The 20592-nt window shown below is 35.8% G+C and overlaps 2 protein-coding genes across 3 annotated transcripts in view; both read left to right on the forward strand.

Moving 5' to 3' along the window:
• LOC113066682 (uncharacterized) overlaps positions 1 to 20592 on the forward strand; it is a 672150-nt gene that overhangs the window by 468033 nt on the left and 183525 nt on the right. The window lies entirely within an intron of this gene.
• Positions 1 to 20592, forward strand: part of LOC113066693 (leucine-rich repeat and immunoglobulin-like domain-containing nogo receptor-interacting protein 1) — a 77987-nt gene that overhangs the window by 46640 nt on the left and 10755 nt on the right. Inside the window, exon 1 of one of the 2 annotated variants that reach the window (XM_026238660.1) lies at positions 6593 to 6950. The exons of the other annotated variant lie outside the window; for it this stretch is intronic. The gene's annotated coding sequence lies outside the window, so the exon portion shown is untranslated. Of the gene's footprint in view, positions 1 to 6592; positions 6951 to 20592 lie in introns of those variants that run through there. 2 annotated transcript variants of the gene reach the window in all.

Genomic DNA, 20592 nt, shown 5'->3' on the forward strand with positions numbered 1-20592 from the left:
GAAACAACCATTTCAAGGACATGTCCTCTTCAGCATAGGGCAACATGACCTCTTCAAGTATTTTAACATATGCAAACTGATCCATGATCCCTGGTATGCGATAAATAGGCCCAACACCATAGTAGGAGAAACATGCCCATATCATGATGCTTGCACCTCCATGCTTCACTGTCTTCACTGTGTACTGTGGCTTGAATTCAGAGTTTGGGGGTCGTCTCACAAACTGCCTGTGGCCCTTGGACCCAAAAAGAACAATTTTACTCTCATCAGTCCACAAAATGTTCCTCCATTTCTCTTTAGGCCAGTTGATGTGTTCTTTGGCAAATTGTAACCTCTTCTGCACATGCCTTTTTTTTAACAGAGGGACTTTGCGGGGGATTCTTGAAAATAGATTAGCTTCACACAGACGTCTTCTAACTGTCACAGTACTTACAGGTAACTCCAGACTGTCTTTGATCATCCTGGAGGTGATCATTGGCTGAGCCTTTGCCATTCTGGTTATTCTTCTATCCATTTTGATGGTTGTCTTCCGTTTTCTTCCACGTCTCTCTGGTTTTGCTCTCCATTTTAAGGCATTGGAGATCATTTTAGCTGAACAGCCTATCATTTTTTGCACCTCTTTAGAGGTTTTCCCCTCTCTAATCAACTTTTTAATCAAAGTACGCTGTTCTTCTGAACAATGTCTTGAACGACCCATTTTCCTCAGCTTTCAAATGCATGTTCAACAAGTGTTGGCTTCATCCTTAAATAGGGGCCACCTGATTCACACCTGTTTCTTCACAAAATTGATGACCTCAGTGATTGAATGCCACACTGCTATTTTTTTGAACACACACCTTTCAACTAATTCAACTAATTGCCCAATTGCACAGCCTTAAGAGCGTGCATATCATGAATGCTGGGTCTCATTTGTTTTCTGACAATCTACTGAACCTACTGGTAACTTGTTTGCCACGTAGCAATAAAAAATATACTAAAAACCTTGATTATTCTGGTTAGTCACATTGTACTGCTATTATTTTGAACAAGACTGTACACTTCGCAATAATGTAATGTCATTGATCTGTAGAATAGCCTGTGCTGGTTTATTCTCTTCAAGTAGTTTGATGGTGGTGAGCCATACTGGCACAAACAGACGCCAAACATTCGGCCAAGCTGCAAGCTGATCTGCATCCAAATTCTGCTGTCCATCCATGTTCTACTGCCATTCATTTTCTTAATTTGCCTTGTTCATAACAACCTAAGTGATCTCACTTTTGAGCATTCATCTGAGAAATTCTGTTTACTGAATTCGTAATTGAGACGCAGGATAAAAATATACTATTGGTTTCCACACAGATGCTGCATTCAAAGAGAATTTCATACTAGTGATGCATTTCATTACTTCTAACTATTGTAGGGTTGCATTTATGCAACTTTGTAAAAGCTTAGTACAGCAGTGTTTCATTAATATAATATTTCAGTACTTTACAGTTTCAGTACTGTAAATTGTCAGTAGTGTCGAGTTTTAGCACTGTTAAATTTCAGTACTACACTGTTTAATTTCAGTATCAGAGTTTTGATTGTATGATTTTAGTAATGTTGTGTTTTAATACTGTAATAATATTATAGTAATAGTCTTAACACTGTTAAATGACAGTACTTTACTGTTTCAGTATTGCATGATTTCAGTACAATGGCTTTTAATTACTGTAATATTTCCTTCCTAATACAATAACATTTATGTACTGTAATATTTCAGTTTTGTAGGGTTTTGTTAAAGTTGGATCTCTTAATACTGTCAAATATTAGAGCAGCTAATTTTGCAACTCTACAGTCAAGCCATAAAATGTCAGTAACTGAACCGTTTTAGTTTTGTAGGATTTTAGTACTGATTATTACTGTAATATTTTACAGTAGAAATGATGTACCGTAAGATTTCAGTTCGTTTTATACTCTTAATACTGTACAACCTCAGTGCAGCAGAGTTTAATAATGTATGACTTCAGTCTTTTTTGCTCTAGGGATTCATTATTGCAAGGTCTGAATGCAAGGCTTATTCCTCAAAGAATTGCTTGCTTTGATGTTTGGGTGAAAATGTGTTTCATGAAGTGTAAAATCTCTTTATATCTCAATATTTTGCATGTACATGGGCCGGCAGTGAGGACTGATTATGTAACAATGACCTCATGACCCTCAGTCAAAGGTTACAATTCTGGTGTTCTTCTGATGGATTTACCAAAACAATATACTTTACTGTTGTGGCTTTCGAGACTTAATGTAGAAGAGCATGTGATTTCTTTTATATGGATAGTTTTAACTCTTTATATTATGTTCTATAGCCTGACTGGTGCTCACGGAGACAGGCAAAAAACAGGTCACTCTAAAACTGGTTCAGGGGTTTTTCCAGTCAGTGACTACATTTCTAAAACTATTTTTACTATGTGCCCTTTTTCTGTTCATTTTACAAAATAATAATGTGTTTTTAATTAGCTAAAGTAAATTAATCAGAGTTAATATGTCTGGTCTTGTCTACGCGTTGTGTTTTGTGGGAGTGGTCACTGTGTTTGGGGTGTGGCTATCGGTTGTTTTACCCGCTTATGTAATTAAATAATCATTGAGAAGGAATGGGAATTTGTTAGGCGTATAAATAGTTGTCCTCAGTTTTTAAAAGGTTATGTTGTGTTTACATTTCTGTTTAGTGTTGTCAATGCTATTTTGTATTCAATTATGGTATTTAATTTACATTCTTGCTTAATAAAATAAATCTATGAAGGATGTAATAAATGGAAAAAATGTGAATATTAAGTCAAATGAACATTTGGTTGGATTTCCTCATGTCCCTCATTAAAAAGACTATTTTTACTAGTTCTGAAATGTGTATTTATTTCCCTTAGAAAATCACAATTCTACTTTTCCAGTATATCTTGAAGTTTTCTCCAACTATATGAACCAGTGATTGTAAAATTAGTACTTTTAATAATTAATACTGGTAATCCTGACAGCCCTTGACTCGCTGTGTGTGCGTGTGATCAGGGTGGGTAGATATGATTGCTACAGCATAGCAAGAGAATACAGAACAAGAGAATGAGATTTTGTTGGTTCCAGATGAGATGAGTGCTGTGCTGGAAACATCTTTTAAAGTAGCTATTGCTGTCTCTGCACTGCAGCCTGCGGCTGGGAAATGCCATCAGTAATACAAAGAGAAATATCTCAACATAGTGTATTGTGTGTGTGAGCCCAAAGTGAGCCGAGCCATTTGATCTGACAAGCTCAAATCTGATTGGCAGCTCTACGAAACCTCTCACAGTCAGTGTATGCAGGTTTCTGTAATAGTCCATCTAGAAACATAGTCATGTTTATACAGTAAAAGAGAACTACTGAGAAAGACCCTTTTTTGGTCCAAATTTGCCTGCTCAGTCATCAAATCTTTAAAAGACACCAAAGATTTAACTTGAGATGCTTAGTAGCCAGTAACCAAAACTATCCACAAGAATAACTATACATTGTGTTTTGTTTTCTAAATGATGTCTACACTGTAAAATTATTTTCAACGTTTTCAAAGGAATGCTGCCCTGTGATTGGTTGAGCGGATATATCGCAATTTGCAACAAAAGGGAGACTGGTGTTTGTCGCAGTTTGGGAAAAAGGGAGAAAACATGATCTAATAACTCTGCTAATATCGCTTTTTTCATCAAATTACAAAATACAATACTGATTTCGGCGGAAACTCCATTAAACCCAAACTATTCATATATACATATATATGCATATTAGTTTTATTATTGTTGTTTTAATTATCGTTTTATAATTTGACGCATCATATTTTGTTTCCTCAACTGCCTATTAATTATCTACTTTATAATAGTGCCATGTATGACAAACTGTGGTATTTCTTGACATGTTGGTCAGATGGGCAATCAGATGGATGATTCTTGGCCAAAATAGTTTATGCTGCTAGTCAAAAGTCTGGCTAGGCGAGACCAGGCCAGAATAAGACACAATGTGCGCATTAATCAAAAATCTGTCTTTTTTTGTCAAGCCATTAGTTTCTCGAGTAGAGAGTATTGTGTTGGATTGCGTGCGTCACTTTGACCTTTCTAGCCCTGGAAAGAAGCGAGATGGAGATGGAGAACAGGATTATTCCTGAATTCTAACTGAAATCTGTTGTGTGTGCAGATGGAGTTTGTGTCAGACTGGACTTGTAGATCATATCAAGTGTCGCTCAGACGTCAGATTAGGCCTAATGTGCGTCTGCCCTCATCACGACGTCCCGAGCCTTACAAAATACTCCGATTTGTCATGCTGTTCCAACATTAACTGTGAAATAAATCATTTGGTTTGGAAGATGCCATTCTGGTGTTTGTTTTCTCCTTGCTGACGGCTCTATTCCTGTCGCTCTCATTTTCCCCAGTCACAAAGAATCAGCTAGAGAAACAAACGCAGACATCCAGCACCAAATGAGAGTAGAAATTGGCTCCGGCGAGTAAATAAAACAGGTTTACATGGTTTGAGTTAAATTTTGAGAATGATAGTTTAACCCTCTCTTGAGTGATGTGAGGGCTTCGAATGAAAGACGGAAACTGTGTACTACAGAAAACAACTGTCGCAACTCGTTTGTCTTCTAGCCACTTTTACATCCACAGATTTGCCATCAGAAGATTCTCTGGGACTTTTTGGGACATTTAAGCCAGTAAAATGAATATATTATGAACATATTGTTGTGGAAAATGCAAATTTAACAACTTTTGTGGGTAAAGAATGATGTATGAAATTTGACACTAATAAATAGAAGAATAACGTGTTTTATAATGATGCGTGTTTGTTCATATATATATTCAGCAGTATTATTTTAGTGCATTGAATATAATATAACAGTAATTAATAATACATTAAATTATCATTTGTATTTTAAGCTTTCATTTTACAAGTTTTTGAAAATTTGTGATGTGCTTTTGTCATTTTTATTAGCTTTTCTTTAACTCTTTCTATGTAGGTTTAATTTATTTCAGTTAGTAGCCACTTTTTCAAGTTTGTTTGTGTGCATACTGTGTGTGTGTGTGTGTGTGTGTGTGTGTGTGTGTGTGTGTGTGTGTGTGTGTGTGTGTGTGTGTGTGTGTGGTGTTGTTGTTGTTTTTGATTGTTTGTTTTTTCTCTTATGTCCACTAAGAAATATTGATGTTGGTAAAATCACTCACAAAAGCCACTTTTGGATCCTATTAAGACACAATTCTCAAATGATACAGATGTCACCATGTTATGACAGGAAGTTCACTTTAAAAACTTGAGGCTTGTTAGCAGTGACACACACACACACACACACTCACACCCAAACTCAGGTGTTAAGTGACTCCGCTCCTGTAGGTTTAGACTCTGCATAGCCGTGCCGTCTGCAGAAATCTCTCATAACTCATCCGTTAATGCAGCCCAGTCGGAATAAGACCATCGATCCAGGCATACGTCTGTCTGGAAAATCTCCTGAACGCAGCTTTAATCTGATTTATCACGCGGAAGGAGCTGAAAATCCTGGGCCGCCCATTTACTGAATGCAGTTATGGGTGCGTGTGATGTGCACTGACCCCTATGAATTTAAACAGACAGCTGTTATGTCACAGGAGGCCGTTTGTTTATGCTGCTCACAGCTATTGTGTTCAAACAGCTTCTTCAGGCAGATGCTTAAGGTGCCCGGAAAATGATTTTCCAGGCAACAGCAATCTGAGTGAGAGCAACAGCGCCCCCAGGACCTCGTGTGTGGTAGTGCAGTCAACAACAGCAAGAAAATGATTCTTCGGGACGTTTTCCTGAGAAAGAAAAATACTGTAGGTTGTACCAAAAGGTAACACCATAGTATATTTCAATATTGAAGATGTATTTAATATTTTTGTACCACCAAAGAAAGTCATACATATTTGGAATGATTTGAGAGTGATGGAAATGATGACCAAGTTTTCATTTTTGAGTAAACTGCCCCTCATGCTGTGAAGAAATAAATTATGGATCCAGTAGCCTAAGTAAACGTTGGAATCTGTCAGATTTGGCAACGTCTGTGCTGACTACCTTTTTGTAGGCCTGTAAATTATTAATTAATTGTGTGGATCAAAACCAGTAATATTTCAAAAACCATCAATATTTTTTCTGGTATTGCTTCTCATGAGTTTTTGCATTCACCGCTATTTCTTTTTGGTCAGAAATATGGCAGTAGTGAGGAAAAGGTCAAACAGCTGAAGATCCAGTTGTACTGTCCGAGTACCGCTTTTATTCAATTGCTTTGTTTAAGATAAATGCATACAGGTTTGGTGTATGATATTATATTACCATCATTGTACCCTATGTTTTCTGTAAGAATAAACATTTAAAAATATCTCGCAGTTTGAGCACACATTTACCATGACAACATAAAATTCCCTCCAAATACCCTGCAGTTACTTATATAATCGTGTCCCTAATGCATTCAGTATCGATTAATTTTACACTAGGCTACTTACTGATATTTTGGCGGGAAATATGGTTCTCGTGGTAAGAAGTCGCGAGGAAGAGGTGTATTTCTCTCAGTATGTGCGTGAGAATCTTTCACATGCTCGTCTCGTGGCAGTTTACCTGTTCAGACATTTCGGAGAGGCTGAATAAACGCTGCTTGGAGACGCGCGCGCGTGCGTTCATGTGTGAGTGTGCGCGCGCCTGTGCGAGGCGCTGGGGTGAGTCCAGACTGCAGACGGGAGAAGAACCGAATCACTGCTGTGATTTTAATAGGACAGACGGAGGGGAGCAGAATATCTTGAGCTCGTCGATCCGTCGAGAGATGATGTTGATGAAGATGAAGATGATGATGTCTGTGACCACATGAAGATACCAAGGGTTTATCAGGCACGGGTATATATAAGCACTTTCAGCGGTGTTTGTGGACGGATCGTCGCGTTTTATAAAATGAACATATCCGTGTATGTGTTATTGCAGCGATACAGAATGATGCTGTAAGTTCACAACGCTTCGTATTTTAAGGTGTGTGTGTGTGTGTTTGAGAGAGACTGCCTATATTATATATTTAAGAGTGAATGCTGTGTGTGTGTGTGTGTGTGTGTGTGTGTGTGTGTGTGTGTTTGAGATTGAGAGAGACTGCCTATATTATATATTTAAGAGTGAATCCTGTGTGTGTGTGTGTGTGTTATCTAAAATGAAATTAATAAATACATACATGAATAAGCTGTGCCCTTCAACTATATATTTTACCTGTCCATACAGCATATATGAGTGTGTGTGTGTGTGTGTGTGTTTATATATATATTCATATATAACTTTGCATAATATATTGTCATATTGTCACATTATCTAATCTTACTGTTAAATCTTTGACAGACATCTTACCAGACAATTAAGCATTTGGGTCAATATGTGTTGTCTGTGAAGTTTTCTTCTGGATTAAATGATTTTGTCATGTAGTTATTGAAGAAACCATAAATATTTCACCACGCAGGGAGAAAAAAAATTGACATGGTTATAAATCGAGGGGTGCTCAAGGCAAAAAAAAAAAAAAAAAAGCTTTTGAAAGTGAAAAAATGAAAATGTTTTAAGTGGACTGTTCACAAAAAATTGAATTGAAATTGAAACTTTTGTTCTAAACTTTTGTATTTTGTTCTAAATTTGTATTACTTCTAAATGTGAGTGTATGATTTTATCACATTTAAGTTTTTGACATAGAAGGATGGAAACATTTTTAGAAAGTAATAAAGATCTCATAAAGTAAAAAAAAAAATGCCTTTGAAAATGAAATCAATGTAATGTCAGTGGAAAATGTGCTGGGTTTTATGATATTTTATTGTTTGCTTCAATCATGTTAGTGGAGATCCGTGCAGAAAGGCTTTGGAGTGGTTGAACGAAGCTGGAGAACCATCATTCAGAACGAGCAGCTGTCTTTAATAACTACTGTGCCATTCAGTGAAGTTGATTTCTGAATTGATCTGATTTGGAGTTGAGGATTTGATGCCAGGTGCTGCTGATATCTCTGTCCACACAGAATATTAAATCAGTCTGGGCAATTTCAGCCCAGCTGGCTTGGACTGTATTGGGTTGCGTGTGTGTGGGTTATCCGTTATGTCTGCTGCTGTTGGATTAGTTCTTCATATGAATCTCACAGGAGCTAAAAGATTTCCTATAGAAATACTGGTCCCAATATCACTTCCTCGTTGTGAGCTATGAATTCAGGGCCCTCGTGAATAAACCTCACGTACATATAAACTTGGAAAGCTATGCTCTGAAGAGCGCACTCGCCGTTTGTTACACCCACATGGGCATTTGTAAAAAGCAGCCTTGACGTGACAATGTGCTTGCCACTGTGCGTACGTTTGACCTGGTGCATTTACTGTCTCCAATGGTGAAAAAATAATGTGATCGCTGGTTTTACAAATGTAATCGGCGTGATGGACGGCACTCGAACTCTAATAAAGGCATCGGCGGACAATGAATTCGCTTTGTGTCAACAGAAATCACTTTCATTACTCAAGTGTGCAAATAATATGATGTAGAAATAGGTCCGACTGATGTCATCTCGACAGGATAGTAGCGATGCTCTCTTTTTAAACCTCAAGCTGTGAGACTGGGCTTCTTGATGAACATGTTTGCAGCACAGTGTGAAGCGAAATTTTAACTATAACCAACAAGGTGACCACGAACTCCCAGGGTACCCATTTTCTGACTGCAATCCCCAATCCACATGGAGTAAAGGGTCATTTACCTGTTATACTTTGCCAGTCATTGTACATTTTGTCATCGTTTACTCACCTCAATGTCATTTTGAACCTGTATGACTTTCTTCCATAAAATACAAAAGAACTGATGCTTTCAAACGTTGAATAAAGAATGTGAAAGCATCGTATGATTCGTATGAGAGTACAATTGGTGTACTATATCTATGGGTCTTCTGCAATTGAGATAAAAAATTAACCAAATGTAAGTTATTCACTGACCATCTGATCAGTGATTCAGTGAGTCAACATGAGAGCAGATCAGTCTGGTTTGTGAATGAATCATTCAGACCAACTGATTCATTGAAAAGATTTGTTCAAAACAATAAATAATTCATGAATCAGTGCTACTTTTCATAAAAGGAAAAGACAGTAATATAGTGCACAAGTCGTATGGACTTCTAAAATAAAATAATTTTGAAAAAAAATAAAATAGTTTTGAATAAATAGATATTAAATAATCATATATAATAATCTTATGAATTAATAATTCATAAGTCAGACCTGGTGCTACTTCTCATAAACGAAAAAAGATTGTATTATAGTGCACAAGTTAGTCAAATATAAAATAATTCCAAATAAAATATTTACTCAAATAATAATAAACAAATCAGACATGATGTCACTTCCCTTATGAACTGAAAATATTGATTGTAATTTAGTGCACAAGTCCCTTTGTGTTCCACAAGAAAGAAAGTCATGCAGGTCTTGGAGGAATTTATGACAAATTGTCATTTTGGGGTGAACTGTCCCTTTTAAGCAAATGTACATAGAATTTTAAAAATCCAAATATTTTTTATACATTTAATTTGTGTCTGCACATTTTGATATTGTTAAATACACAAGCTTTGTCCTCATGAGTCTGAGACTTGAGACTTGTTGTGTAGCACAAGACTGAAAAGATCTGCAGTTATACAGATGAGTGGGAGGGGCATGCAAAGGGGAGGGGCTTGTCCCGTTGTGTCTTATTGCTGCTGACTTGTCACACACACATGCTCACTTTACTCCTGGCTCTTTAAAGTCAAATCACTTACAGTCTCATTGTCAGAGCGAAAGAGAGAGAAGTAGAGCAGCTTACCACTAATCTTTAAATGAAATGCTTTTTGCCCAGGAGAAAAGTCCTGCTGAATAACTATTATTTTATCCATTAGTTTTGCATTAGTTTCCTGAAATTTAAATTGCTGTCTGTTTAGCGAATAGTGAGGCACGGTGCATCCAAATTAAATTATTTCGGAAATCAGGATTTTTGCCTGTGCGTTGTCAAAGGAATAGTCCTCTCTTCCTCTCTTGGTTTGTTATGTTAGTGATATTCTCTAGCAGACGTTTAATGCCGCAGCATCATATTGCGCTTTAAAAAGACATTAAGTGCAGTTACGTTTCCATAAAGCGACATGAAACTGCATTTAAGTATGATACATATACGCTGGTTTCATGTTTTTATGATGACTCGGACGATGCTCTGGAAATGAATTGGCAGTAACGAGCCAGCAGAGTTCATCAGTGTTGCAGGGAGAAGATGCTGTAGTCCTGCTGAGTAAATGTTAATCACAATGGAAGACTCTATGCGAACAACTTGGAAATGTCAGGTAGTGGTGGTTGTGGGTGGCGCTCGTGTTATGGTTGTGTTTTTTCGTCTGTCTGTGGGTGATGCTTGTATTGTGACTGGGTGGAAGAATTGAGTCAATACCAGAAATTTAGCTTTAGATTGAGACCATAAGCAATAAAGAAAACCTCTCTCAGGCAACAAGATGCAACTGAGAATTATTTTATTTACAGCTCTTTGTAAAAATGTGTAATCTGTAATTTTGATTTCAAAATTTTGATAATTGTTTTTAATTAATTATTTTATTTTAAGTAAATAAATTGGCAAAATAATTAAAAAAATTAATACAACAATAATCTATTATTATTTAACAAGTATCAAAGCTGAAGTATGATTGTGATATTTAGATATTAAATAATCAAAATAAAATTATTCACTAAAAACTTTGTGAGTGTGTATATATATATATATATATATATATATATATATATATATATATATATATATATATATATATATATATATATATATATATATATATATATACTAATATATACTAATTATATATATATATATATATAATTAGTAGTAATAGTAGTAATAGTGGTATCATTATAACAAATCAAAAATGTCCAAAATCTAAATTGGTGATCTGTTTTGTTATTTTTACATAAAAAAAAAAAAATAGTGAGGAAAAAAAAAAAAAAAATATATATATATATATATATATATATATGTATGTATATATGTATATATATGTATATATATATATATATATATATATATATATATATATATATATATATATATATATATATATATATATATATGTATATATATATATATATATGTATATATATATATATATATATATATATATATATATATATATTGATTATAATTACATAAGGGTAAATGCAGAATTTAAATTTCCTGATGCACATGTAGCCTAATGCAGTTTGACTGAAATGTTTTCCCAAAATTATTAGGGAAGTGTTTGGACGTGCCATTGGTTCAGCAGGATGACTGCTTTCATTTGGTCTGTGCAAGCGATATCTTTTGCGACTATCACAGTCGTCACATTCCAAAATGTGCAAAATGAATTTGTGTGTGGGCGGAGCTTGTATCGTAGTTTAGTGGTGCTTGTTTTGTTGCTGAAGGAAGTTTTGAATTGTGGTTGTGGGCGGGGCTTCTGTTAACATGCAGATCTGAGACAGAGAGTGTGAGTACTTCTCAAATAACCATCGCCTGTTAATGTATTTTCAAGTGTGTGTGCCCTTGTGTTGGAAATCAGATTGGAGAGTGTGTGTGTGTGTGATCAGTATTCTTCTCAGGCCAGTAGATCGATGGAAGCTCAGCAGCTGGTTTTGCTTGCTGAATGAGATGGCAACACCCATCAGGTTTGTGTGTGTACAGTGTTTGCCTATGCGTGTTTGTGTGTGTATCTTTGAAGCGATTGGCGTAAGTGATCTGATATCAAGTGGTTATAAATTCTTTAGGACAGTCTAGTCGTGCAGTGATGCCTAATGGCGGTGCTGCTTAAAGGTGTGTGTATGTGTGTGTGTGTTAAAGAGGCTGAGGTAAGCATTCCCAGACTAACGCTTTCTTTAATTGGATTTGTTTATTCATCAGCAGTCCAGCTGGATTTACTATGTGAGGTAAATATTCCGGTAGCACCAGCAGTTAGCCTAGATCCACATGAGGGCATCAGCTCAGATAATTAATGTTTCCAAAAGCATATCAGATGGGCATGTGTGTCAGAGCTGTCTTAAAGGAGCCATACTCACTTTTTTTGAAGCCATCTTCACTAAGCCCTGCCTTAAAAACTGACACATCCTAGCATACATTACTGTTCAAACTTTAAGGCTCTTATGCTCACTGAGATTGCATTTATTTGATAAAAACACAGTAAAAAGAGTAAATATTTTTACCATTTAAAATAAACTAAATAAAAAAAAAGTAATTTATTCCTGCGATTTAGTGCTGAATTTTCAGCATCATTCCTTCAATCGTCGGAGTCACATGATCCTTCAGAAAACATTCTAATATGCTGATTTGCTGCATATTGTATTTACATTTCTTAATAGTTAACATTAAGTTATTTGTTATTACATTTTTTAGGATTCCTTTATGAATAGAAAGTTCAAATAATAGCATTTATTTGAAGCTAAATACATAGTATACAGTAGTACACATATACAACATTATACTGTAAATTTGATCTTTACTTACACTTTTGATCAGTTTAATGCATTATTGCTGGAGAAAAATATAAATTTCTTTCAAAAAATAATCTTACCGACCCCAGAATTTTGAATAATATTGTAAGTCTGTGGAGGACAAAAACTAGCATTAGTAATGTATCTGAATTTACACTATTAGTCTGCATACAGTGTTCACATTTGTATAGTTTTTTGTCCTTTAATAAATATAATTTCATTAAATGTACTTAAGATTTCATCATATTAATTAATTTCAGTTACTGAGTAAAACAAATATTCAGACATTTTATATATTAATTATTATTAAATAATTTATAAATAATTAAATTTAATATATAAATAATTTTAAATAATTAAAAAAAAATTATTTAAATAATTCACTTAGCAATTTTCACCTCAGCTTCATTATCATTTACGAAAGTAAACAAAAATTCTTTGAGAAATGTTTTTGTCAGTAATTTTATTTCTTAGGAATGCAGCCTATGTATACTTAATATTATAATGGTAAAACAGGCCCATTGCATTGTGGGACGGTGTAATGTTAACCTATGCAGAAGCCTATGAAGTGTGTAAATGTGTGTTTTGTGGTTCTGTAGGATTGATTTACGTCGTTGAATTTCCTCTCTGAATCATTCCGATCAATCAGCAGTGACTAAAATAGAAAGCGAACCGAGATTGATGTTCTGAAGAGAGGAACAGAGCGTTGTAGAGGCGGTGGAGTTACAGAGGTCATGTGATCTCTGCCAAGGGTTTGTGTTTCAGGAGACGATGAGTGTGCGCCGTTTAGCAGATGCCTGGAGAAAGAACGCGATTCATGAGCCTGAGAGAGAGAGACAGAAAACTGTTGGTGTAAACTGAGCTTAGTGTGCGTGTGTGTGTGTGTGTGTGTGTGAGATCCCTGAAAGCCAGTGTTTAAGAGGAAAGACAGAGGAGGGGTGTGGTTGTGCTCCATTTCCAGATAGATAGAGAGGATGACACAGCTAACAGCACCGACAGGAAGCTTGTTGATGGATGACAGACTGATATCAAGAGTCTTTCCATATTATAGATGAATGCAGAGTTCAATTTCCACTACACAAACTCCCTGATGGATTCGCAGGAAGACGATCAGCTCTATGAATCGCACGAATCCTGCTGGAACAAACCCAGGTCACACCAGCTTAAAGGAATGTTCTGGGTTCGACTAAGCTGTAACAATTTGGAAAGGCACCTTTGACTCCAAAGAGAAAAATATTGACAGTTTTTTCTATCAGACTGAATCTGTATATCCATACACACCACAGTAAAAGTGTTCTGTCTCCATTTAGTCCGTGTATTTACAAAAACCTCTCATTACGGTTTTATGTATTAACATGAAACTGCTGTGGTAGACCTGCTTATGTAATGTTCTATCCAATATTTAAGAATACCAAAAAAAGGGCACGTTTGTTGGCTCAAATTCATAAAAAGAAAATGTAAGCAGGAGTTCATCCATCTAGAAAAGTAGTCCACCATTCCTCCACCTCCAAAGCGATTTAAGGAACTTCACAGATTAAATAATAAAGTTTTTTACTAAATAATTAATTTAAGTGCTTTAACTGAAATTCACCTTTCACGTGTATGCAAAGCATTTGCTCTGTTTATTTCCATTTTAAGGTAATTTTTTGGTAATTTGAAATGTCTGCTTTTAAATGAACCAATTAAAATCTGAAAAAAAAAATATTCTCAGATTATGTAATCCGTATGAAACTTGCATGCAAGCGCATTCACTACTTCGGAGATGTCGCCGAATTCATCTCTTAAGCCGAAAACACTAGTTTTATCAGTGTGCTGTGGCAAGCTTTATGCATGCGCTTCAGAATCTATTAGGCTATGTAGGCAATAAAAGGCTCATTAGCGTGATTTATGATTTATTAGCATGGTTTATTAATAAGAAATGTGTGATTAATCGACAAATGCTTAAAATGAATGACTACTAGTAGACCAGAAAAACCTTTAGTCGTGGGCAGTCCTTCAAAATATGTTGCAGACATTTCATGAAGACCCTAAAGAATCATACCAACTTGTGGAAAATGGGCATCTGATGGCCCCTTCAAAAGAGCATTCTGAGCTCAGTACAGAGTCAAGTTCAGTCAACAGGTTCACCTAAAACTTCACCTAAAAACTGGACCCTCAGCTCATCCAAAGATGTAGGTGAGTTTGTTTCTTCATCAGATTTGGAGAAATGTAGCATTGCATCACTTGCTCTTTAATGGATCCTCTGCAGTGAATGGGTGCCGTCAGAATGAGAGTCCAAACATCTGATAAAAACATCACAATAATCCACAAGTAATCCACACCACTCCAGTCCATCAATTAATACCTTGTGAAGCAAAAAGCTTCATGTTCAGAAGCAATTCAACAAAGAAACAAATCCATCTTTAAGACATTTTAACTTTAAGCCCTTGCTTCTGGCTAAAATATGAGTTCTCTATCCATAATATTGCCTCCTCCATTGAAATCATCTAATCTTAATCAGGAGATCAAAAATGTGGAGATCAAGCACTGTTTGATCGATGCCAATCAATACTGTTGATGGGCATCAAGGCATTAACATGTTCTGACTAAAACGCTTGAATCAATGGCGAAAAAAAGGAGCTTTTTCAGAGCTGCTGAAAGGGTGTCAAATCATGTGTCATTTCGCACATTTGTGTTGGTTTTTGGACATGCATGAGTCCATTCCTGTCATTAGAGATGCGGGTCTGACTGTAAATCATCTACATCAGAGCGGAGAGTGAATCAGGCGGTACAGCGTGAATTTAAAAGAGCTCTTTAAAATGACATTCTGTAATGACTCGCTCTGACAAGAAACACACAGTTATGAAAGAAAATTGTGTGTGTGTGTGTGGATCAAGTGCCTCTGTGTCTGTTTTATATGAACCCAACCCTGTTTATAGAATAAATATTTAATGGTAAATTACTTTTACAGCTATGCAGTGTATAAATATTCTACATTATGCCTTATATAATAGAAAATCAACAAGATACAAAACCATACAATAGACCTAATTCATGAGCAAAATGGTGTGTAAATTGTTAGTTAAATCATTTAATGTTATTTAAAATGATTCCTTTAAAAAATACTTTATGAACGATTTGCACAGAAATGTGGCTTATGAATGAGAAGCACTGTGTAGTGCACAATAAAGATTGATAGTTCAGGAATGTTTTTAATATTTTTTTCTTTTGTATGGCATGAAAATGAATGACTAACCCATTAAAATGTTAATTCATATGCTTTATTTTGGCACTGTTGTATGTAGTGAGATTTACAGTCATAAAAATTAAAACAGACAACACAGAATTTACATTTCAAGTACAGTGCTATAATTATAATTATAATAAATTATTAAGTTGGAGTTTTCAATTAAATTGATTAGACATCATTTTTATTGTAAAAAAAGAAACATTCAAATGTAATGAAGAATTAAAATGTAAAACAGAATTTGTGAAAAAATAAAATGTATTTATTAGGGCCCTATGTGTGGCACAAATTAAGCAAGTTTCGGGTGGAAGTTTGAGCAATAAAAAAAGTGATGATTTATAATAGCTCACACAAATATTGGGTCAAATACTGCATTTTTTACTACCTAGTGCATTTACAGTGACTTATCTTGGGTGAATTTGTTCATATCCCGCTAATTCTGACACCTTAACATGCTAGCTTTATTTTGAAACATGGTAGCTTTCCATTAAAACATTAGCCTCTGTTCTCAAAGAACAGCATGAACTGGTAGCTGGACAAGCTAATTAGCAGCTAGCATGTTCCAGAACATCTACCTGGATTTCCCAGCAGGGAACAAACTGACAGCAGGGACTGAAAATGATTCAGTCAACTCTTACAGGTTATGTACTGAAGTTACATAACACAGACCTGATGTCTATTGAAGCATATTTTGAAAAACAGCAGCAGCGTAAAAAGGACACCAGCGATCACCTTAGGTCCTGTATTAAAGTAACACCTGTCTGTGAGAACGTATGCGCGCCTTACTTTTCAGCTAAATACATTTCTCTAACACTCGTTTTCTTTCTGAATAAATGAAAAGAGAGATGCTTTGGGGAACGGTGAATGAGTCATGAGACTGAACCGAGAAACCCACACACACACTTTGAAACACACACACACTCACACACAGATGCTATAGAATGGTTTCCTAGGGCATATAATGTATTGTACAAGATTATTCATTATTTTGTGGCTTTTGAAGTCATCCCAGATCAGTTTGTGTTTAATGATGAAGACCACATATATATATATATATATTAGGGGTGTAACGGTTCACAAAATTCACGGTTCGGTTCGGTTCAATACACTGATGTCACGGTTCGGTTCGGTACGGTTCGGTACGTTTTAGATACAGCAAAAAGAAAAAAATGGCAGATAAATTTCCTTGATTTTTTAAAAAATGTTTTATTTATTAAAACTAACAAAGTATGTGTTTTTTTTACATTGAACAATGATGGAGCTATTCTTTACCCATCTTCTATGGTGTTTTCTTAGCAGCATACTGTATAAAACAAAAATAGCTCCATATAAATTTTTTTTTTTTAATTAAATGTAATATTGTTGTAGTGGTTATGAACAAATACAAAGATGTAACTCTTTTTATATGGAACTCTATAACTCTTTATATTTAGTGTGTTTTTACTCAATTGGTTCTCTATTTGGGCTTATGTTTTTTGGAACAAAGCAGGAATTACGGTCTGTCTGAAATGGGCTCGTGAAGGAATATTGTAATGGGGCTCAATTACATTAAGCATGTTCTTAAAACGTGCGTTTTCCACTACAGAGTAAGGTCTCATATCCGCGGCTATAACGTAAATGCACCATTCGCTGCGGTGATGTCCGTATACGGAGCCCGGGACGTCACCTGTAGGAGAAAAAAAAGCAATCCGTGGCGACGGTTTTGCAATCCGTTCCCTCAGTTTATAAACCGTACTCACGAATTCATAAACTGTTCACTCGATTTAACAAATCGTGCCCACGGATTAACAAACCGTGCCCACGGATTCATGCAGCAAACTCCTACGTGTTAACATACAGTTTTATTGAATATTATTATGTGGAATAGGTTTACAGCAAAGTGTCTTAAGTGATTCTCTATCAAGTGTAGTACGAGGTGGAATACAAAGATTTAATAAGAAAGATGCGCATTAAAATCTTGTTCAATTGCTGATAATCTATAATAGCACTTGATTATTATTGTGCAATAAACCTGGCATTGTGACTGACTCTGGAGTAATTTTTTCCTCTTTTGTAAGTTATTTTGGATAAAAGATTCTTATGCATAACCTGTTTAATAATATATAATAATGATACAAATAAAAATAAAGTTATTTTTTATAATTTTAATTTGTAGGCTAAATAAATGAGTACAAGACAGTAAAAATATTTGTCATAAAATAATTTGTGAATTGCTTTATTTTTAAATAACCTTTGGACAGTTTTGGAAATGCTTGTGTACAATTCTTTCTTAACATGAAGACTTATTTTTGTGATTTTATTATACTAAGCTCCACCCACCTCACCCCACCTGCCGGAGTTAGATGCATGTTTCACTGTTAAGTGTAAAATGCGTGTCAGTTTTCAAATCCGAGGGAACGGATTGCGAAAGCGTGCGCACGGATTATGAATTCGTGGGTACGGATTCAAAAACCGAGGGTACGGTTTACACAATCTAAACGCACGGACTGGGAATTCGTGGGCACGGTTTGTTAATCCTGGGTACGATTTGTTAAACCGAGTGAACAGTTTATTAATTCATGAGCACGGTTTATAAACTGAGGGGACGGATTGCAAAACCGTCGCCACGGATTGATGTTTTTTCTCTCCTACAGGTGACGTGCGGGGCTCGATCCGTACCGAGCCTTCAGCGCGTACTGAGTGAGCGAGCGCCTGACTGAGTAGCCTAACATAAACATATAAGTTGGTGTCAGGGGCATTGCCTGTTACGTCGTTTGGGTTATTGGGCTACCTTGTTGAACGCATAACATTATATTTCACACACCTTTTTTATTTTCCAAATTTAATTAATTAGTCCAACGAACCGTTCGGTACATAATGCGTACCGCGTACCGAACCGAAAGCCTCGTACCGAACGGTTCAATACGAATACGCGTATCGTTACACCCCTAATATATATACATATTATTAGAATGATTCCTGAAGGATCATGTGACATTATAGACTGAAGTAATGTTGCTGAAAATTCAGCTTTGCATTACAGGAATAAATTAGATTAAAATATATCAAAACAGATAAATTTAAATGATCATATTTCACATATTTACTGATTTCTTTCATCAAATAAATGCTTCTCTAAACCCTAGGCTTCAACATTCAGCCAAGTTGTGTGTCATGTGAAAACTGCATCACTGGGTCTGAACTAGAGGTCAAATGGCGTCAGTCAGGGGTTCTCTGTACACTCCAGTTAAAGAGAGAAACCTGCTGGTCATGTGTATGTGAATTTGCCCATGATGCATTAGACTGACAGAACTCATCTCAGAGTCTTAATATCTTTGTTTGGCAGATGCAATGCAAAACAATCAATTTCCCAGCATGCATTTCTGCATCACATCTCCAGGCCTCCTCCTCCTGCTTGCAGAGCATGATTAAAACGCAATTTCATCCTTGTAAAAGACTTGATCAGTTGTAATTTGAGGTTACTGTATATTGGCTCTCTCTCTATGAATCTAAAAGACATTTTCTCCAACAAATTGAAACAATTTTACTAGAGTTTGAGAATAAAATCGTAGCTAGGTCAAGGTATGTCTAAGAAAAGACACAGTTCACCCATAAATTAAAATGTTGTAATCATGGAGCGTGACAGCTGCTGATCTAGCTTTGTTTTATATGTCCCATGAAAGTAATAAAATCATTTAAGTGAGGGTATGGAAGACAGTTTTTGTCTTAGAGTTTTTGTGTGTATCTGTGGATCATGTTTTGATTACAGGTCTGATTAGGTTTGCCATGATATTCCAATACTGTAAATTCAGTTTTTATAACTGGATTCTTTGTTTTCCACATCGTGGAAATAATATTGCCCTATACAGAATTAACCATAACTCAAATTATAAAGGAGAAGTGTGCAATTTCTTTTCTCAATGGACTTGAATGTATTAGGGCTGTCAAATGGATTAATCACATATAAAATAACAGTTTGTGTTTAGATCATATATGTGTTTGTACTATGTATATATGAATACATAAAAACACACAAGAATGTATATATTTAAGAAAACACACAATAAATAAACTATGTAAATATTTCTTTAATATATACATGTATCTGTGTATTTATATATACATATAAAAATAGACAGTATATACACACATCATGTAAACTCAAACATTTATTTTGGATGCCACTAATCGCTATTAATCGATTTGACAGCTCAAGTTTTTTGTATCAGAGTTTCAAGTCGTTAGCTTAGCGACATGCTAACGTCAAACTCTGTTGGAATCAGCTGTGAATGTAAGTTCCTTTAATGCAAGTCAGTCCACTTAACAGCCAGAAAGGGACCATTAATGGAGTTTTTGCCCATTAAGAGCGTATCAGATCAATTAATTACAAGGTTCCGTTTCAGTAAGGTTGCTGCCGCAGAAGCTAGCTTCCTTCTTAGACAATAGACAGTGAGGCTAGGTTTTTCAGTCTAGCTTATGCTTTGGTGTACATCCTGCTGGTAAACCCTTGTCTCACACCCAGCGAGAAAACCTGCCCTGTGTGATTGATTCCTCAGCGCTAGGACGTCTTTTGTGTTGGACCTTGTTATTCCCGATTCCAGCTGCCATTGTGGGCTTGTGTTGATGCTTCTTTTCCTGCAGCTTCAGGGTCACTGTGTCTCCCTCCCCTCAGAGAGAGGAAAACAGAGAGTGACAGAGCGAAGAAAGCGGAAAAACTGAGAGGTTTGAGCTCTGAGGAGCTGCTAGGGCTGAAGCATGGAGCTGGTTTTTCTTGGAGGAGATGTATTTAGAAGGTCAGCAGAAGATCTGAAGCTCTGAATAGGAACCTAGTGTACTGTTTGCACTCCCTGAACCAGAGTTACTCTACAGACGCAATAATAGCGGAGAGGCAAGGAGAAGGTCTCTAAT

This window comes from Carassius auratus, chromosome 50, assembly GCF_003368295.1.
Source record: "Carassius auratus strain Wakin chromosome 50, ASM336829v1, whole genome shotgun sequence".
NCBI lineage: Eukaryota > Metazoa > Chordata > Actinopteri > Cypriniformes > Cyprinidae > Carassius > Carassius auratus.